Here is a 19,428-nt window from a genome sequence, read left to right as displayed (position 1 = left end):
AACACCCAAACCAATCAATGCTTTTATTACTCTAATTAGGGTACTGGACTGGGAGTCAGGAGGAACATTCACTACACCTACTACCAATAATCTTGGATCACTGCTGTTCTCTGGGTTTAGGTCCTTCCTGCACCAGATGGCAGAGATAAAGCAGAAGAAACCTCCTCTGTCAATCGCTACCTGGTTTATACAGATGAACTGGGACTTGTAGGGTTCTTGGATGCTTCTGACAATGACTGTAGAAAACATGCACACAGTGGGTGTTCTCAGATAAGATAGCCAGCCCTCCCAGAATGTGCAACACCTCCAGGGGTTTCAGAAATATCCTACAATTGTCTGAACAGGAAACAATGAGAGAGAAAACCAAGCTCCCTATTGTTATGAGTAAATCTATGAAGAAAAGAGTCAACCTTCTCTGTAGTACAAGAGTTACAATCCTTCTAAAAACTGTATTATTTAAAAAGCACCAACCCAGTAAATTTTCTGGACTTTGAAAGTAGATGTCTTGATAATCCTTGCTTTAGTTGACCATGAAAGTTTCTCAGCAAGCAACTGGGGGTTTTACAAATTGTATGCTTGAGATGATATTTTGGGCAGGTTAGCATTCCTGCATCCTATTATTGAAACCTGTGGCCAGGAAAACAGTTCTATTAGGTGGAAAGTGACAGGGGCTGGTAAGGCAAAGGGGAAAAATTGTGACTCTTGTGATACCAGTTAGAAAGGGAGGGAACTGGCTGCAGAGGGGGAAAAGAATCTAAGTTCACCTGTGGTTAAATAGTGGTTGCACTATATCAAAATCATCTGTGGGTGCTGCAGTAATATTTCAGGAAGGCTATTGAGAAAAGCATGGTAATAATTGATGGTCTGGGTCAGAAATACTGTTAAGTCTTGTTTTAAAATCAGGCAGCATCAGAAAGCTGGTGACATTGTGTGGTAGTGATGGATTAATCCTTTGCTTGACTGGTGACTGAATACAATGCTTCCTCTCAACCTGTTTGCCCAGGGACAAGAAGTAGAGCTCTTGTCACATTGGCATAGCTGTGCTGGGGATCCAGGCTCTGAGCAGGCACAGCACAGCCCCATATGGAGCTGCTGGGGGGCTTTGAGGCCCTTTGTGCCTGTTCCAGCACGGCTATCCTCCTCTTCCTCCACCTCCTCCTACTCCTTCTCTTTGCTCTCCTCTAGAGTTTAAATACAGGTGCTTTTCTCTATTGTCAGGACTACCAGAGGGAAATTTAGGATTTTGTTGCCAGTTTCCCTTTATCTTTTGGGCTTGCTAGGAAAGATCAGAGGAGGAGCTTTTCCTTCCCATTTATCTCACACCGTAACTGTCAACACCATATGGGGGATCTGGCGGCTCCAAAGAGCATATGCAGGTACACTGTTCTGGCACACACACAAGCTTCATGCGAGATGCCTCGATTCAGCACGACTTCCACACCAGAGAAGAACGCAGCACGCTCCAGACACGTCAAACATGGCTGGCAGCCGTTCTGCTAGGCCGCATCTCCAGCTGCACTCCCAGGCGTGTCATGGCTGGGACCCGCTTGTTCTCTGGCCAGCGGGGACGTCTGCTGTGCCTGCCCAGGGCAGCGGCACAGCCTGGCAGCGGGCTGGCCTCTCCCGCAGCCCCGCGGCACAGCCTGGCAGCGGGCCGGCCTCTCCCGCAGCCCCCGCGGCTGCCAGGCCAGCTGAGCCACAGCTGGGCCTCTCCAGGGGCGCTTGGAGAGACGCCTTCCTCCAGATGCCCATGGAGGGGATGGGAGGCTGGGGCGGGAGGCGAAGACCAAGTCCAGTGAGCTCCTGGCTGCTGGACACGTGGCTTGTTCCAGCTGACAGAGCCATGCCCAAAGCAATCACTCACCTGCCTGAAGCTGAGGAGCCCCATATGTAACGGGATGGTTTGGCCTCTGGTTGCTTCAGCGGGTTTCCATCTCACACTAAGAGGTGTTCAACAGTATCAAAACTGACATTTTTCTACATTTGTGTGTGGTTCAGACAAGGACAACCCAAAAAGTAAGTGCAAAAGCAAGCTGACAGTTAGTGGCTCAGGTTACCTTCAAGAGAGCTGGAGGGAAAGGATAGGAATATGGGTGGTGGAGGGAAATGGGAATCTCCAGAGTCAGTTTGTCAAATTAAGCTGTTGTTTTCTTCTCTAAGTCAAGTATCAACAAGACCTGGGCTTACTTCTTCAGGTGAGCTGTGTGACTCATAACAACTCTGGACACAGGACACATCTGGTGGCACATTGAGAGGGGGTAGCCAGCTGAGGAAAGTCACTAGCAATAGTCACATGCAATACTAAAGGACAGCTCATACTCTTATGAACTTTTTCTTCAGTCTTTTCTCCCCTATTTTTACTTCTCATGTAATTTTTCAGGCGTTTGGCTCAAAGCACACATGGACAGTGCCCAAACAATGTTCAAGAATTTTGACTGTGCAGGAAGAGGCTACTACCCAGAGGAACTTAGTAGCCCTGCCTACCATGATTTTAAATTTAAATTTTTCCCATGACATTAAATTGCCAGTTTGGATTTCTTCCATGTCTAATCACCAATTTGTATCCTGAGATTGCAAAGCAGGTGCAGAATGGGATAAATGTTGCTTGCTGATAAGGGCATGGCACAAGACTTGTTGCCACAAGGGCAATAAACTCCTGAGTTTATGTGGAAGTTGAACCTCCTGCACAGATGGATATTTATTTAGCTCTTGAGCATAAATCTCTCTAGTGAATTTCAGAATCTCCCTGACACAGGAATACTGAGCCTAAGGCATTTTACTATCTTAATTTGGAGCTTCTGCAAGAAGTATTTCTGAGTGAATTGGACTTGTTACTCCAGAAGATTATAGTTTCTTTCCCAAAGAGCACAACTGCACTAGAGAAACCAATATAATTTAGAAAGAGACCACTAGAAGCCAGTTCTGTGAAAGGAATGAGTTTTATGTGACCATGCTAAATTTGGGTGTGACAGATATACTGAAGGAAAATTGCTTTAAAATAACACATGTGTCTCAGAAGTTGTGGCTATCTGCCCATCCTTTCCTGCTTGCACTAACTTACCCAGATGTATGTGTGCCTCCTTGCTTGGAAAATACTTTCTAAATCCCCTGCCTTTATGACCGACTGGCCCAAGTCCAAAGTCTTGGTAGTATCATATTTCTGTCTGTAGGCCTCAGTGTTCACAGCAAAAATAATCATGGCAACTAGTGTCAGGTAAATACCTTGGTGGAAGGAAGGAAGGAAGGAAGGAAGGAAGGAAGGAAGGAAGGAAGGAGGGAAGGAAGGAATACTGCTGAAGATTAGTTTCTCTGTGTTAACACCAAAATCCATAAGAAGGGGGGGTCAAACTGTCCTTGAAGGAAGGAAGGAAGGAAGGAAGGAAGGAAGGAAGGAAGGAAGGAATACTGCTGGAGATTAGTTTCTCTGTGTTAACACCAAAATCCATAAGAAGGGGGGGTCAAACTGTCCTTCTTGCTATGAGACTATGCCAATGGACATTGAGTTTTACACAGAGAGGAGGCAGGGGCTGATTTTAACCTTTTTCTGGTCAAGTTGTGTGTACAGCAGCTGGTGTGTGATATTTGGCAATGGGGCAGATGGCATTTACTATACCCAATGGCTGCTGTCCAACAAACATATTTTTCCATTAAATACTGAAGAGCAGCCTCTTTTTTGTGAACATGGACCTTGTTTTAATGGCATTCTTATTCCCTCACAGCTGTGAGGCAACTACATCTCGGGTGGTTCCTTGGCCTTACCCTTGAGATGTTTCAGAAGTTGAAGCAACACCACGATGCAGAACACCACTTGCTGTGGTAGCCATTATACTTGCAGCACAGACAAAACACACGCTGCTTGCCCAGGAGTTTGTAGACTGAACTCAAAAGCTGAGATGACAGTAGCAGAGAGATGGCTTTTCTTCTTGAAACACTGTTGCTATTTTTTTATAATACTTAACCAGAAACATAGGAATTTAGGGTTTTTCACTTGTTGACTGCCATAAGCAGCTCACAGGGCAAGAGGAAATTTATAAATGGATTTCTCTAATCAAACATTAGGAAATCTGAGGCCCTCACTAGGCTCTGGGACTGTTGTAGATGCATACTATTTTTATTTATTTCTGTTCAGATTTTAAAGTGTGCAGTGGTACAGTGGCAGCTCTGGCTCATTACAGAATAGCGCAGCTTCAAACAGGTTCACCTTCCACCTTATCAGAATTCCTTGATCCTATTTCTTCTTTAAAGATAGAGAACACTTTGCGGAGGTAACAAATCAGGAAATATATGTTTTGCTGCTATCTTTAATGTGAAGATAGTGTGTGATGGTAAAATAGATAGATTAGGCCAAAATGCAAAAATTGAAATAAACAAGATAAATAAACCCAGATTAGACAGAGATGAGGTCTAGCAGTGATCACTTTGAAAATACTGGTCTTACGTCCATGAAGGTAAAGGTGTCTTTTTTTCCACAGCAGAAAAGCCAAGATGAAAGGGCCTGCCTGTATTTACAGGGATAGTGCTGGATTTCTGCACCAAAAACTAAAAAAAAAACTAAAAAAAAAAAAAAATCTGCTTGCTTGTTATGATAAAAATGACACTATGGCAAGAAAAACTAGGATAGGAATACTACTGCTACAGTAAAAAAATCCAGTTAATAAAGAACACAGTATACCTGTAAAACACATACTTTTCTTCATAAAAGAAATACTTATTAGAGAAGCCCCTTCTTCAGAAGGTGTAGGGATTTTGAGACATTCTGACTATGTAATAAAAATAATTTATCTAGATGCATCACAGAATCTTATTTATATCATAGTGCATCACTGTATTTCTTGCTTGGGTCTTTGGAGCTTTTGACACATCAGACTTGATATGCAAAAGTTTTTTGCTTCTTTTGTTATGTCAGTGGTCATGAATTCCTAACTCTTTTGAAGTAGTTTTTTTTAAAAGAGTGAGTAGAAAAAACATTCGCAGTAAACATCTGTTAAGTTCATGAGACACAAGAAAGGAAACTTTGCTGTCACAGTAGCCTTCTTTGTTCAGCGTAATCTAACTAGTCATCTGCTGTACTTGGAGCTATCTTGTCAGCTAGGTATTGTTTCTCTTCTGCTGAGCAAAATCAGACTGACTTTTGTGTTACTAATTCCCTGAAGAAACCAGAACTGTTACACTTCTGAACCATTTCTCAAAGTATTACCATCTTACATCACATTCTGTGCCAGACTGGGGATTTCCATTTCTTATCTGGCTCCTCAGTGTACAGCCCCTGCACCCCCTTTATACCTCCCATTCACGTGATGTGGACACCATAAAGATTTACTCTCCATGCACAAGATATAAAACAAGGGCTTTTTTTTCCTCAGTGGCCTGTCCCCAGCTCCCAGCCAGCATTTGCCTGGAGGAAAGCCAGCTGTGTCTGAAATCACTGAGAGAAGAGCAGTGCTATCAAAAGACTGCCAAATAATGCAGGAGGGAGCTGAAAGAGATGCTCTGAGATAATATTTCAAGTCAGCCCAAGCTTTCTGCTGCATTTTCTTTTGGATCAGCCTGCAAACCAGGGAAGGTTCAATCAGATTTCAGGATACAGAACCTTATTTCTGAGTCTTTTTCTCTCCCTACCTTATTATACTGTAGTCTTCAGGTGGCCCTTCTTGACTGGTCAAGATAGGACTTAGAGGTCAGCATTGAGAACTCTGCAGTTTGCTTCAGAAGTCAGGCAAAATGCTCACAGTCTCCTTTACCACTCCTTTCTGGTAAAACTGTTAATGATCTTCATAAGCAAACCGTAGCAGTGCATGAACTATTAACCTTAATCCATTTGACATTCTCCCTTCCATGTTTTAATTATATTTACAGCTTTCAAGGAGGTTCTTGGCCTTTCTCCTTTTATCCTGGGCTTTTCTCAGTGGACCCCAGCTTTACTTCACCTTCTCCTGTATGCACTTAGTAATATGTGCAATGTACCTTTCTTGTCACCACAAGATTTGGTTTGTATGAAGTGAAAAATAGGAACATAAGCCTATTTCTATATTCTTATCTCCAGGGCATTTATTTACTAGAGATTTTCTGAACTCTTTACATGAAATCACAATAAGTCAGGTAAAAAAAGGGGGGAAAAGTCTAATTGATGCTGAAGACTGTCCAACAGAAAAGGCTCTTTCACAGTTGGCAGCTTGACATTGATTCTCCCTTGATTTCTGGAACCTTCTTGTAGCAGCATGGTTGCTGTAGTCCCAAGTAGAGGCATATATATTGTCTATTGGTATATATTGTGTATATTTTCACATAAGTGCTGGGCTCAATATAAAGAAATCTGGTTTAGACTGTAGAAAAGTAACTCCCAGCACAGTTCTGAAAAGAAAAGATCAGCAGCTCCATAGAGCTGATGGTCTTTGTCAGCAGGCAGTGGTTCACAGCCACCAGATCAGCTCTCTTCTGTCACTTCAGAGGAAGAAGTCCCATCCATACCAGTGTGGCAGGCCTCAGCTGTCATTCTAATTCTCAGAGGTCAAAATCCAAAGCAACTCAATCCAACCTGAGCCATTCTCTGGCAGTGACAGAGTGCAGTTGGTTGTGCCACTGCAGGTGCTTTTGGTACCTCTTCCTCTGCGACTGACCCTGTGAAAGTGATGGGTCCCTGGAAACTCAGAGCCCCATATGGCAACTTCATGTGGTTGTCCTGGGTACTCAAAAGCATCACAAACGATAGAATTTGTTTTTTTCCATAATTATCTCTTTCATAGAACCCAAACCAGACCATGCCTGTATTCTCACAACACATTATTTCCTGCCCTTTCTGTAAGTATAGGATGTCTACTGTCTGTCATTACTGAAAAGTCCAGGCACCCTCTCAGTCCATTACATAATGGCACTGATGTAGGAAAGGAGAGTGAATGCCATTCACTCTGGCAGGGAGGGATTAAAGTCCAGTGTGAAGAAATTTGAAAAAAGTGAGACTCAAACTCATTTCCAACTCAAATGTCCAACTCTGTTTCTTACTCTGATGATGATCTTTTTTTGGTGATTAATGAAAGATGCTGAAATGATCAATAGCTGGATAAAATGACAAATGGTCAGACCAAAGGCTTATGCAGCTTGGTACTCTTGTGTGTGTGTGTAAGAGTGAAAATATTTGTATAATGAAGGCTAAGAATGAGATAAACATACGTGATCCTGGGAGCAGCTTTCAATCATTTTCAGCTCAGAGGCCTTCTGTACCAGAAATGATTGCTACTTCCTCTCCCATTAACATGCTGGGTTTTCTGTGAAACTGTGCAACAAAATTTCATGCACAAACCCCTTTGGTAAAGAGCAATCCCTTATTGGCTGGTCACCTTCATTCACCTTTTTGGCAGCTCCTTCAAAGGCCTATCATAGATTTCTAAGGCAGGATTTATACTTATAATAGCTGCACTGACTTCCAAAAACACATCATATGTATTCAGGCATCCCCTGTTCCTATTTTTACTACAATTCCTAATTTTTCTGTTATTTGTGTCAGTTTTAGACATCAATATCTCCCTTGATCTCCCGTACAGAAAGGGACATTGCAGTTTCTCAGTTCCAAAGTGGTTTTAAGGGAGAAGTTAAGGTTTCACATCAGACTATTCAAGAAATTCAGATTTTTAATTTGCATAGGTTCATCTTGATAGTATTTGAAGCCTTGCACTGATGCCTTAAGTGATTGTGATTAGTATCTATCATATGATGGTTACTCTTCGCCCCTGTATTGGAACGTGTTCCCTGGAATGTTTTATTTTGGTAGTTTTATCAGTTTTGGTTTTGTTTAGCTTTGTTTTCTTGGAACAATGCACATGTTATTCTGTATTTATTTTAGAGAAGGCAAGGTTAGAGACACGAAATAAATATTCTGTATTCATTTTAGAGAGACAAGGTTAGGTGGAGGGAGCTCATTCTGCAGTCACAGGCTGACTAGTTCTGCTTCCACAGATAAGCTTTGCCCTAGTTTTAGAGAGGTTCAGTTGCAGCAGAAGAGCAAAGTTTCCGAGTGCAGGTTTTATTGAGGGCTTTAAGTAGTATTTAAGGTACTCTGGGCTCAAGATGAGAATTATTTGGATGACTGGTCACATTGTGAACTACATTTTTATTGTGTTTGAAAAGACAATACAAGATCTGAAGGAAAATATCTGGTTTTTCAGGGTCAGCTCTACCATGAAGTGCTATGTGAATCTCTGGTGTACAACCTGAGTGTCTTTCACCAGATATATCACAGAATCACATCACTAGGTTGGAAGAGACCTTCAAGACCACTGAGTCCAACCCATGCCCTAATACCGCAACTAAACCATGGCACCAAGTCCCACATCCAGTCTTTTTTTTAACACATCCAGGGATGGTGACTCCACCACTTCCCTGGGCAGACCATGCCAGTATTTTATCACTCTTTTCATAAAAACTTTTTCCTAATATCCAACCCAAACTTCCCTTGGCACAGCTTAATACTGTGTCCTCTTGTTCTGTCAGTTGCTGCCTGGAGAAAAAGACCAATCCCCACCTGACCACAGCCACCTTTCAGGAAGTTGTAGAGAGTGAGAAGGTCACCCAAGTCTCCTTTTCTACAGGCTAAACACCCCCAGCTCCCTCAATTGTTCCTCACAGGGCTTGTGTTCCAAGCCCGTCTCCAGCCTCGTTGCCCTCCTCTGGTCATGCTCAAGCTCTCAATGTCCTTCCCAAACTGAGGGCCCAGAATTGGACACAGGACTCAAGGTGCAGCCTCACCAGTGCTGAGTACAGAGGAAGGATGACCTCCCTGCTCCTGTTGGCCACACTATTCCTAATGCAGGCCAGGATACCTTTGGCCTTCTCGGCCACCAGGGCACACTGCTGGCTCATGTTCTGCCGGCTGTCAACACCCCCAGGACCCTTTCTGCCTGAGCACTCTCCAGCCACACTGTCCCCAGCCTGTAATGCTGCAGAGGGTTATTGTGGCCAAAATGCAGGACTCGGCACTTGAACTTATTAAACTTATTGGACTTTGCCCATCCATCCAACCATTCCAGGTCTCTCTGCAGAGCCCTCCTACCTTCCAACAGATCGACACATGCTCCCAGCTTAGTGTTGTCCCCAAATTTACTGATGAAAGACTCAATACCCTCATCCATGTGGTCAATAAAAATATTGAACAGAACAGGCCCCAGCACAGATCCCTGAAGGGCACCACTGGTGACTGGCCCCAGCTGGATGCAGCACCGTTCACCAGCACTCTCTGGGTCCAGCCATGCAGCCAGTTCCTAACCCAGCACAGAGTGCTCCTGTCCAAGCTGTGGGCTGCCAGCTTTCCCAGCAGTGTGCTGTGGGAGACAGTGTCAAAGGCCTTGCTGAAGTCCAAATAGACAACAACCACAGCCTTTCCTGCATCCACCAGCTGGGTCACTTGGTCATAAAAGAAGATCAAGTTGGTCAAACACGACCTACCCCTCCTAAACCCCTGCTGGCTGGGTATGATACCCTGGCCATCCTGTAAGTTCTGTGTGATGACACTCAGGATAAACTGTTCCATTGCCTTACCACATACTGAGGTCAAGCTAACTGGCCTATAATTACCAGGATCCTCCTTCCCACCCTTTTTGTGAATGGGCATAACACTGGCCAGCTTCCAGCCATCTGTAACCTCACCAGTGAGCCAGGACGTTGGTAAATATTGGAGAGTGGCTTCATAAGCTCATTTGCCAGCTCCCTCATCACCCTGGGATGGATCCCATCTGGTCCCATAGATTTAACTAGATCACACTAGTGATAAAGGAGTGAACAGCTGAAGTCAGTCACAGATTGGCATGAAACACATTCCAGCTAACTGCAGAATCCATGTGGAAGTCCTCATGCAACAAGTTAGTATTGACAGGGAATGACTACTCCACCAGCAAAGACCAAAGGTCTTTGCTGACCTTTGGTCTTTGGAGGATCATCCAAGGCGGATGAGGAGAAGGGGAACATTCCAGGGGAGGGAGGTTTGGGCTCCAAACTTTTGAGTCCTGTGACACACCAGATTCTCTCCTCACATGGACTCTGCCTGTGGTTTCAAGTTCACAGAACATGGATTGGCTGAGAAATTAATGCTGAGAAGAAGTTCAGCAGAGGGAGCTTTCTCATTAATATTAATCTGTGTTCTGAAGTGTCATGGGATATCTGAACAACTGCATTCCTGGTGTTAAGAAACTGACTTTATGTCATGCTAGTACTCTCTGGGATGCTCTGAGCAGCTACTAGAAGGGCTGTTTCAAAATAGCACAAAGTCTTTTTCTATTGAAATGCTTGAGACTGATGTGTTTTAGCCCTGCTAGTTCAGATGTCTCTGCTGTTGTCATTTTAAATGCTCTCAGGCTGAAACTGAGCAACAGAAAGCAATAAAAACCAACAAAGTACTCACTAGAAATTTGGTATGAAGGATCTCAGCTTGCTGGTGCACTCCTAGATTTTTTCAGGCATGCATCCAGTATTAAAATCAGACTCTTAATTTCCTTTCAGCTATGATTTCATGTGTCTCAGTTTATTCATAGGTACCCAAAAAGTTTAAAAGTCTCATAAAATCCAGAAACTTCCTAATGGCCCAGACAGCTCCATAAAGCCAGTTAGCCCTGGTAAAGTAATAGCAACCATAATAGCTGCAGATTACTTCCTAGAGATTTATGCCCTCCCTTAAGAGCATGGAGACAGACAGAGGTGGCTTGGTCACCCCTACTGTGGGATGCACCCCGGGGCAGGTGACCCTGCTGGGTCACCCCTGCTGTGGGATGCACCCCGGGGCAGCCCTCATCTGGTCCTTTTGCAACCTACAGAGCTCCTCCAAGGTATTGCTCTTTACTCCCACCTGAGGCAGTTATAAGGGGGCTCTGCAGTTTAATATGAGGTGTAAGAGATAAACCAGGTTTTAGTTCTTTCCAGTCACTGGAACAGTGCAGCCACTGTTGTGCTACTGACAGCATTCCCCCAGGCTCCTTGGCCTGGTTACAGCTTGGGTAGCTGCAATCTGCCTACTTTCAGTCTCCCCAGAGATCCTGTTGGCAGCATTATTCTTTTTCCACTTCTTGTCCTAATTTAGTTGGGTTATCTTGCTGTGCACTGTTAAATGCTACCACAATCCATATCAGAGGTGGCGACATGTCAGGTTTGGGTAAAGCAATCTCTCATTAGGGGAGCCTTGTCTTCCAGGCTTTACTCCTCTGAATAATCCAGAGGTGTGTAATTAGGCTTCCAGAGGTCCAGTGGTACTGCTGGGCAATGCACTCAGAAGAATAATGTCACTCCAGTGGCCTAGAGTTTTATGCACATCTACACAAAATCCTTGCAGGAAATGTGAAGTCTTTGTTTAAATTTTCTGTTTCAAACTAATTAGAAAATAAACATAACATTGGGGGAAAAAAGTGAGAAAATGGAAGGGATTTATCTTGCCTGCTCTGAGACCATTAAAATCTTGAGGCTTTGAATATTGCTGTATACTGAAGAATAATATCCATAGCCTTTCAGCTCAATTTGGGTTCAGTGGAAGCCAGAATTAAAAATGCAGTCCACTGAGCTTGTGTGTAAATGAATTAAAACCAGTAGAGCAAAGATTCCACTGTTTTAGGAGTTTTGCAGATCTGCAATTTATAAAGATGCTGATAAATAACTTTGAGAAAATATTTTTTAAATAAAGGCAAAACACTTGTATGTCTCTTTCACTAGTGGACATCCACTTTCCTTCCTTCCTCAAGTCTCTGGGCTAAGCAGCTCATTAGTGTTCCATGGTGAGAGGTGCCCATCTGAAGGCAAGACAGAGAAGGTGCATTATCCCTGGGGCTGCCTTTTGCTCTTCTCTGGCTGGGGAGAAGGCTTTTATTCATCAATTATCAGGATGGAGTGCAGGCACCCTGTCTAAGTAAATAATGGGAAAGACATCTAAATTTCCTGCATGTGATGTAAAATATAACCTTGATCTTTCATTCTTGAGCAACAAGGCACAGCAGCTGTGAGTTTCATCCAACAGGAACTTTACACAATACATATGCACATATTTAAAAATTGCACAACTTTTAGGTAAGTTATGCATGCATTTGTTTTCAGATGCAGTCAATATCTACACTGGCAAGAGATTTTTAGGTTTTGATATATGGCTCTGATGGCTGCCTTTGTAGGGAGAAATGCATCCTTAAACACAGCACTGTCAAAGTAATATCCACAAATCGTTCAGCGCCCATCACTGGCAGATAGTAAATATTTTATACCTTACTGAAAAATAATATTTCTTCTTCTCAAGTATTGCTCATGTGCTCCCTTTGGGCAACTCTCAGAATAGCCTTTTGGGATTAATAAAAACTAATAGTTCCCTTTACGCTTTTAAAGCTTTCATCACATGGGCTCCACAAAGCACTTCCACGGCAGCAATCCTAGTCACTTACTTTGAAAAACAAATATGCATTAAGGGGATCATAGGGAAAGTAAAACTTCCTTCCTCTGTTCCAGCATGGAGATATCACCCATGCTGTGTGCAGGACTGCCACTAGCATGGATGGTCTCTCTGCAGGGGTGGCATGGAGGAACAGCCCTGCTCCAGGAAGATGCATCAAAACACTGTACAAAGAAAATGAATGGTGTGCCTGGGGCAGGCTGCTGGGCTCAGAGGAAAGGTTATGAATAAAGGTGTCATATATCCTTCTGTTTTTTAATCCACACTATTGTTATTTCCCACATACTGATCCATCTTTTTATTGCTGTATTTGCAGCTGGATTGAAATTATTTGGTTTAATGATAAGTTTTGCTTTAGGAACAGATGTGCCTTACATTATTTCAGATAAGGCTGATACTGAGCAGGATTGTTGGAGGGGCATTCTGGCTAGCCCACAGGCACTTCTGTTTTCTCTACTTTCAGGTTGCAGGTTGTTGATGATGCTGGCCCAAGCTTCATTTGCCTTGATTACGGTTTTGAGAAGCAGCAGTGTGTCATTATGTCCCTGGAAGCTGGACATTATAAAGGGAAGAATGGAAATAATAATAATAATAATAATAATAATAATAATAATAATAATAATAATAATAATAATGCTTCCAGAACACTCTGACAATGGTCTAACATTCTGCCCTTCAGCTATTCCTCCAAACAAAATTTCCAGTATGTATTCTTCCCTTTCAAATGTCTAATGGAGTGTTGAGCCAGCAAGACAGCTGGGTAGTTCGAGTTTCTGCCTGCACAATGGTAGCAGTGTCTGTGCTGTCAAAATTAACTCTCCATTTTTTCCTGCCCTTGATGAAAAAGATCTTTCTAACATTTGAAAAATATACTGTGTACTCAGAGATCTTATGTTTGCTGGTTTAGTTCAAGCAAAGGTGATTAAAAAATTCAATTCTAGTGTCATTCAAATAACCAGTGATACCTCAAACACTGGTATCATGAGGGTCTATTTTAAATACATGATTTCATGGTGTGTGGAAGGATCAGCACAGCAGATCACTGCTTGGCTAATGAGGTGATGGGCACTGCATAAAACCTGAAAAGAAGCATCAGCCCAGCTCCATAGATATTTCCAGACTAGACTGACACAATACCTGCTGATACTGGTAGTTGTCCAGTAAATCCAGCAGATCACTGCTTGGCTAATGAGGTGATGGGCACTGCATAAAACCTGAAAAGAAGCATCAGCCCAGCTCCATAGATATTTCCAGACTAGACTGACCTGCTGATACTGGGAGTTGTCCAGTAAATTCACCTCTGGATTGCACTTACCCAAGAAATTTCATCATGGTCTGTGGGGTTTTTCAGCTGAAGGGGAGAACAGGATCTTGCCCATTTTTATTGCACACCTAATTTCTGTTGAACGGTGGATTTTGTGATTTATTTTTCAGCCAATGCATAAAACTGCATCAAAACATCAGACATGTGAATTGGCACTTTTTGACCTGAGCTGCAAGACAAAGAAGGTTTATCTGCAATATCCATTTTGACCTCTCTGCCTTTGATGGTAACAGCACATGTTCAGCATGAGCTCAGTTTTTAATATATAAGTGACTCCCTTGGGGATATGTTCTAAAGAAACTTGGGCTTCTCAGGGATGGAGAGAAATGTTTTTCTCTTTAAGGGAGACAGGGAAGCAGGTAAGGAGTACTCTGCTCCTTGGATATGGAAGGCACATGTAAATACAAGATGCCATTTATCATTATTTGATATATAGCAAAATACAGTAATTTCACTTAGCAGCAGGTTTTAAGAAGATTAAACATGCTAGGAAAATTGTTTTAGAATAACAGTGTAGCAGGATATTGTAAATTATTTTGCAGTGGGCTGTCATGCTATGTCACCATAATTCTTCAATATTTAATTAAAACCCACAGCAAATTAATATTCAGGTCCTGTCAAGAAAACTAATTGGATACAGGGACCAGCTGCTGGAGAAGCTGGGATGTCAGCTTCAGATGGTAATGTGAATGGTTCACACTGGCTTGTGGGTTCATGTTTAAAACACTCATCATAGAATCATAGAAGTACAGACACATGGATAGAATGGTTTGGTTGGGAGGGACATTAAAATAATCTAGTTGCTATCTCTTGCCATGGGCAAAGACCTTCCACTAGGCCAGGTTACTCAAAGCTCCATCCAGCTTGGCTTGCACGCTTCAAGGGACTGGGCATCCACAAACTCTCTGGGGAACCTGTGCCTGTGCCTCATAGTGAAGATCACCATGGACTTATGGACAAGACTGGTTTTGTTTATGACGAAGTATTAGCAATTTAGCAAGAAAGATTTATCTTTAATGATAAAATATGATCTAAATATGATAAAATATGAATTAAATCCTATTTAATTTAGAGACTGGAGTTTTTTAAAAGCAATTCTCAGACGATGCTCTGTGATAGAAAGTTCTCTTCAGGGACAGGTGACAGCTACTGGTGTCCACGGTTTTAGGCATCTCTGCTTCTGCACACCTGACAGACCTTCAGTTTCTTCCCCTATCTCTGCAATTAAGCTCTTTTAAGGTAAGGATGGATACTTCAAATCATCAGTCCCTTTTTTAGCATTGTAATCCTTGCACTGAGTCACCACTCAATCAGGCTACATAATTATGGTGGAGTGACTATGGGAACTGTAGTACCCATTGGAATGGGGCCAGCCACACTGACCGGGTTTCACGCTAAATAATGAAAGCCTTGACATTAAATATACTGCAATGAATCACACTCCAATTCAAGGTGGTATTTTATAGCTCTGCAGTATCAGAGATGTGTATGTTTATTTTAAAAATAAGTTTTAAATTACTAGGGTTTTCTACAGCTCATTTGTAAACTCACAAGTACAGGGTATTGCAAGGTATCTGTATTTCAGTGTTTATCAGAACCAGAGCACTGTTTGCAAATTGCTCAGGAGTAGGAAAAAATCCTATGAAAACTGGCATAAATGGGACTTGTAAATATTGTGTTAGTATGGGCTATGTAATTCTCCTACTCTTGCAGTACTGTACAATATCCACAAAGATACTTTCTTTTCTAGTAAATTGTTGTGATTTTTTTCATCATTGATTTATATTGAAGTGCTGAACTCCAACACTTTTGTTCCTAGCTAGCAATTAAGATGAAAACACTGTCCTTTCTGAGAATGGCATTCATTCAGGCAATACAGAGACCTAACAGAGTTTTGCTCTTTTACTCAGCAGTTGTTTTCAAAACAATAGAAAGGAACTCTATTTCATTGCCTTAAAAATAAAGAAAGAGGAAAAAAAACAAAGAAAGAAAACAGGCAGTAAAAATTTAGCTTACAAAGAGAGGAGAAGTGGGGTTTGCAGGGAGCCAGTGTCATGCTGTGTGGAAGCTAATATAGCAAATTCAGAGTAAATGCAAATTAGAGATGGTTGAATTAATCTTGAGTAAGTGACCAACATTGTGCTGCTTCTGTCTGGGCTCTCCACTTGATGATGATTTCTTGTTATGCTCTTTTTGCTATTTAAGCAGATTCTTCTATGGGTTACTCCTGTGAGTACCTGAGCTGCTTGCAGACATCAAGGACATCAAGAATTCTCTTGACACAGTGACGAAATGCCAGTCCCAGGTGGGTCAGTGCTGAACCCCAGCAGGACTCCTTGCCCCGGGACTTGCTCCCAACTCCTCTGAGACTGTCAAGGACCTCAGGCTAGGCCTTGATGGCCTGGATCTGGCACTGGGGAGCTGCATTCCCTGCTGAGCCTCATGCTCAAGTTTCAAGGTGCTCACCCTGTCTCATGGCCCTCACCCAGTGGCTGGGAGACACAAACACCCATGCGATGGAAGAGTTTCAGGGTGGGCAGAAACCATTGCCTGGCTGAGAGCTCTTTATTGCCCTCATCTATAGAGTGATGCTGCAACACCAAGTGGGTGACACACTCAGTCCTGCTTGTATGCTTTTTCTGTCTTGGTAGTGCTTGGGCAGGATCTCTTAGCAGGCCAGTGGCACAACTGCTGTGGAGGCAGGGAGAGCAGCTGTCCTTGTACCCTGTGATGCACAATAAGCATCCATGAGATGGACAGTAAGTGTCCTCTGAACTTTTATCCCATACTAAATTCATCAGAGGAAGGCCTTCTTTCTAGGCTTTGGTACAACATCAGGTAGCAAACACCTCCTTTGTAGTGCTTGTTCTGCCACAGAGAACAGCATTGCTCTGCACTGTATTAGTGTATATCTTCCACATGCAATTCCTGCTAATTTAATGAATTATTTAGCTGTGCCATGCTCAAGGCTCATGCCAACACGGTAATGGAATTCTGTACTGGCTACGGGTGTAGCCAGATGTTCACATTTTTCTCCCTCTTTCTGCACAGATTTTATGGAAATTGCAGGAAGAACAGCACTGCCATCACCACCTTCTCCATTAATAAATCCCGTTAACAGGCTCCATGCCTCTACAACTCAGCCCACAAGGGACAAGCTGCTGGGTGTGATCCCTACACTTTGTGAGTTAAGGATGCCCAGTGGTGGCAAGGTAAGGGCCACTAGGGCCATTTCTTCAGTCACCTGCTCCTGCTGGTGTAAATCACACATAACCACCATCGGCAGAGCTACACTGAAGTGTTGTCAGGAGAGAACCAGGCTCAGCAAACTCAGGAAGAATTAGATAAGCAAAAAATTACAGGGTGATCAGAAGGTGATGACAGAAACACAGCAGGAAATCCAGAGTTGTAGAGTGTGACTGTTTTGCAGAAAACTTTTTCCTTTTTTTTTTTTTTTTTCCTAGAGATCGTTTTTCCACTGATGGTGTGATTTTACTGAGTACCTACAGAGAGAAGAGTTGGCCTCAGTCTCTCCCTGTTTTCCACTATTCAGTTCCCTCTTCAGAGGATTTACTTGTGATTTACACTTGCAGAAGTGAGAAGAGATTCAAGCTGTGCTCATGCAATTATACCAAACTGGGGAGAAAGGCCAGCAGAGCTGAATTTGGTGGATTTTGGGGCTGGGGCTATTTTTGCACAGCTGTGCTCCCTGCTCAGCCATTCAAGCCACTCTGTAGTGAGACAAAGCGGATGCAGCCGTCCTGAAGTCCAAGCAGCTTCAGTTCAGGGCTGCTTTTCAACTCGTAATAACATCTGTGCTACAAAAGTATTTAAATATGAGCTCACTTTTATCAATTTCATTGCAGTAGTTAAGCTTAAGCATGTGCTTAAATGTTTTTCTGAAGTGGGTCCTTGGTTTGATAGCATTTTATACATGATGTCAAAGTTAATGAGCATCAGGCCCACTACTTAGGAGTGTGAGAGTTACCCATTTACAGAGATCTAGGAATGTAATTTATAATCCAAGTCTTTCAAGGGAAGGATAATTGTCTGATTTTGCACTGCTGCATGGGAGAAAACAAAAGTGGGTTTTGTTTTTCTGTGCACTGTGCTTTTTGGGTTTATGTCATTTTGCTTTATAAATTGCTACATGTTTTGGGGCATTGAAATCTACCTGATGCTGTAAAATGCTTCCTATAAAGCAAAGTCTTGCACCTTGCCACAGCTGTGGGATTTTGTGGAAGTGTTATACTTTTTCCAGACTCCATCTGTGGTCTTGCTCACCCCAAGTGCCCAATAATTACATGCTAACTTCACACCCTGACACAGGGATGATGATGGATGGTCTCTGGCCAGAGTGATCCCTGCTCTTTGGTCACTTGAGTTGCCTTGCCAATGAGGCTGCCTTTCTGTTTACTCAGTTAATGAGGATCAGCATTACAAAATGCATGGCAGGGATTCAGTATACATTACCAGTTAATAGACATAATTGAGTGGAAGGAAAACTAGTTTCTGATGTCACAAAATGTCTCTTGTGATAAAGCATTTGGAATATAATGGTTAACATTTCATTTAGCACTGACAAAGATTTGTGTACTGGTTGATAGGTATTGTTTGTGAAATCATCATGACATAATAATTGCTAGCAGATACATTCCAATCATATTGGGTGAAGACTTCCTCTCAATTTTTCTTGTCTTTCCAGTCTTACTAATTCTCCAAAAATGCCATCAGACATCTGGTGCCAGGATTTGAGTATCTGTTTTTCTCTCTCCACATCTAGACTCCTGAAAAGATAGCCAAATCTTTCTTGTTTTGTTTTGTGGTTTGTTTTATTTTTCACAGAAACCGAAACACTGAGATCAGTGGGAGTTGAAGACTGACTAATATTTCAAATTGGGCAACTTAACTATGCTATACCACATACGTTTTTAGCAGATCTATAGACAAGCACCAGGAAAGGACACTCAGGGCATGTAGGATAATTTTTAGGCTTGGTAGGACCACTAAGACTACAGGTTGTGCATGGTACAGACTTTTTTGGCACTTGGTACAGACTTTTGGCACACTCCTCTTTGGTGCCATTAAGAATCTTGGCTCTGAGCTGGGAAAACAGCTAGCAAACTAACACTATTTACCTGGTTGTTGATGATCCATATTCTGATTTGACAAGTATTCATCAATATGTATTTATTTTGAAAAAAATAAGACTCAACTGAGAGAGTATTTTACCTTATTTTTTTTCCCAGTAAGTTGTCATATCAGTTTCAACAAAAAAGATATGTTTAACTCACAGATATATTTGCTTTTCTAGCAGGAAAAACCTTGAGAATAAAAAGAAAACAGGAATACATTGGGGGACATAAACAGTAGTTTTCTCTCTATATAGAAATAAATAACATCTAAAAATCTTTTCGCTTCCTACTTTAGTAGACTAAAATCCTAAAAGCTTCTTATATGTGCTGGCTGACTAAAAATAAAGAGCATTTATCACATTATCATTCACACAAAAACTGCCTGCACAGGCTGTGTAGTCCCCAAGCTGCTGGAGGCAGGAAGGATATTTCATGTCAATACCAGTTCATGTGGCTGAGTTCTTCCCTTGCTTTTTCTCAGGAACAGGATATTAGACAACACAGGCTTTCAGGCTGATATATTACGACCAACATTAACTTCTTAAGCTTGAAAATGCAAGTTGCTA

Source organism: Onychostruthus taczanowskii, unplaced genomic scaffold (assembly GCF_017590055.1).
Source record: "Onychostruthus taczanowskii isolate IOZ18803 unplaced genomic scaffold, ASM1759005v1 scaffold27, whole genome shotgun sequence".
Classification (NCBI taxonomy): domain Eukaryota; kingdom Metazoa; phylum Chordata; class Aves; order Passeriformes; family Passeridae; genus Onychostruthus; species Onychostruthus taczanowskii.
The sequence above is the reverse complement of the archived record's forward strand: the minus strand, read 5'-3'. Positions refer to the sequence as shown.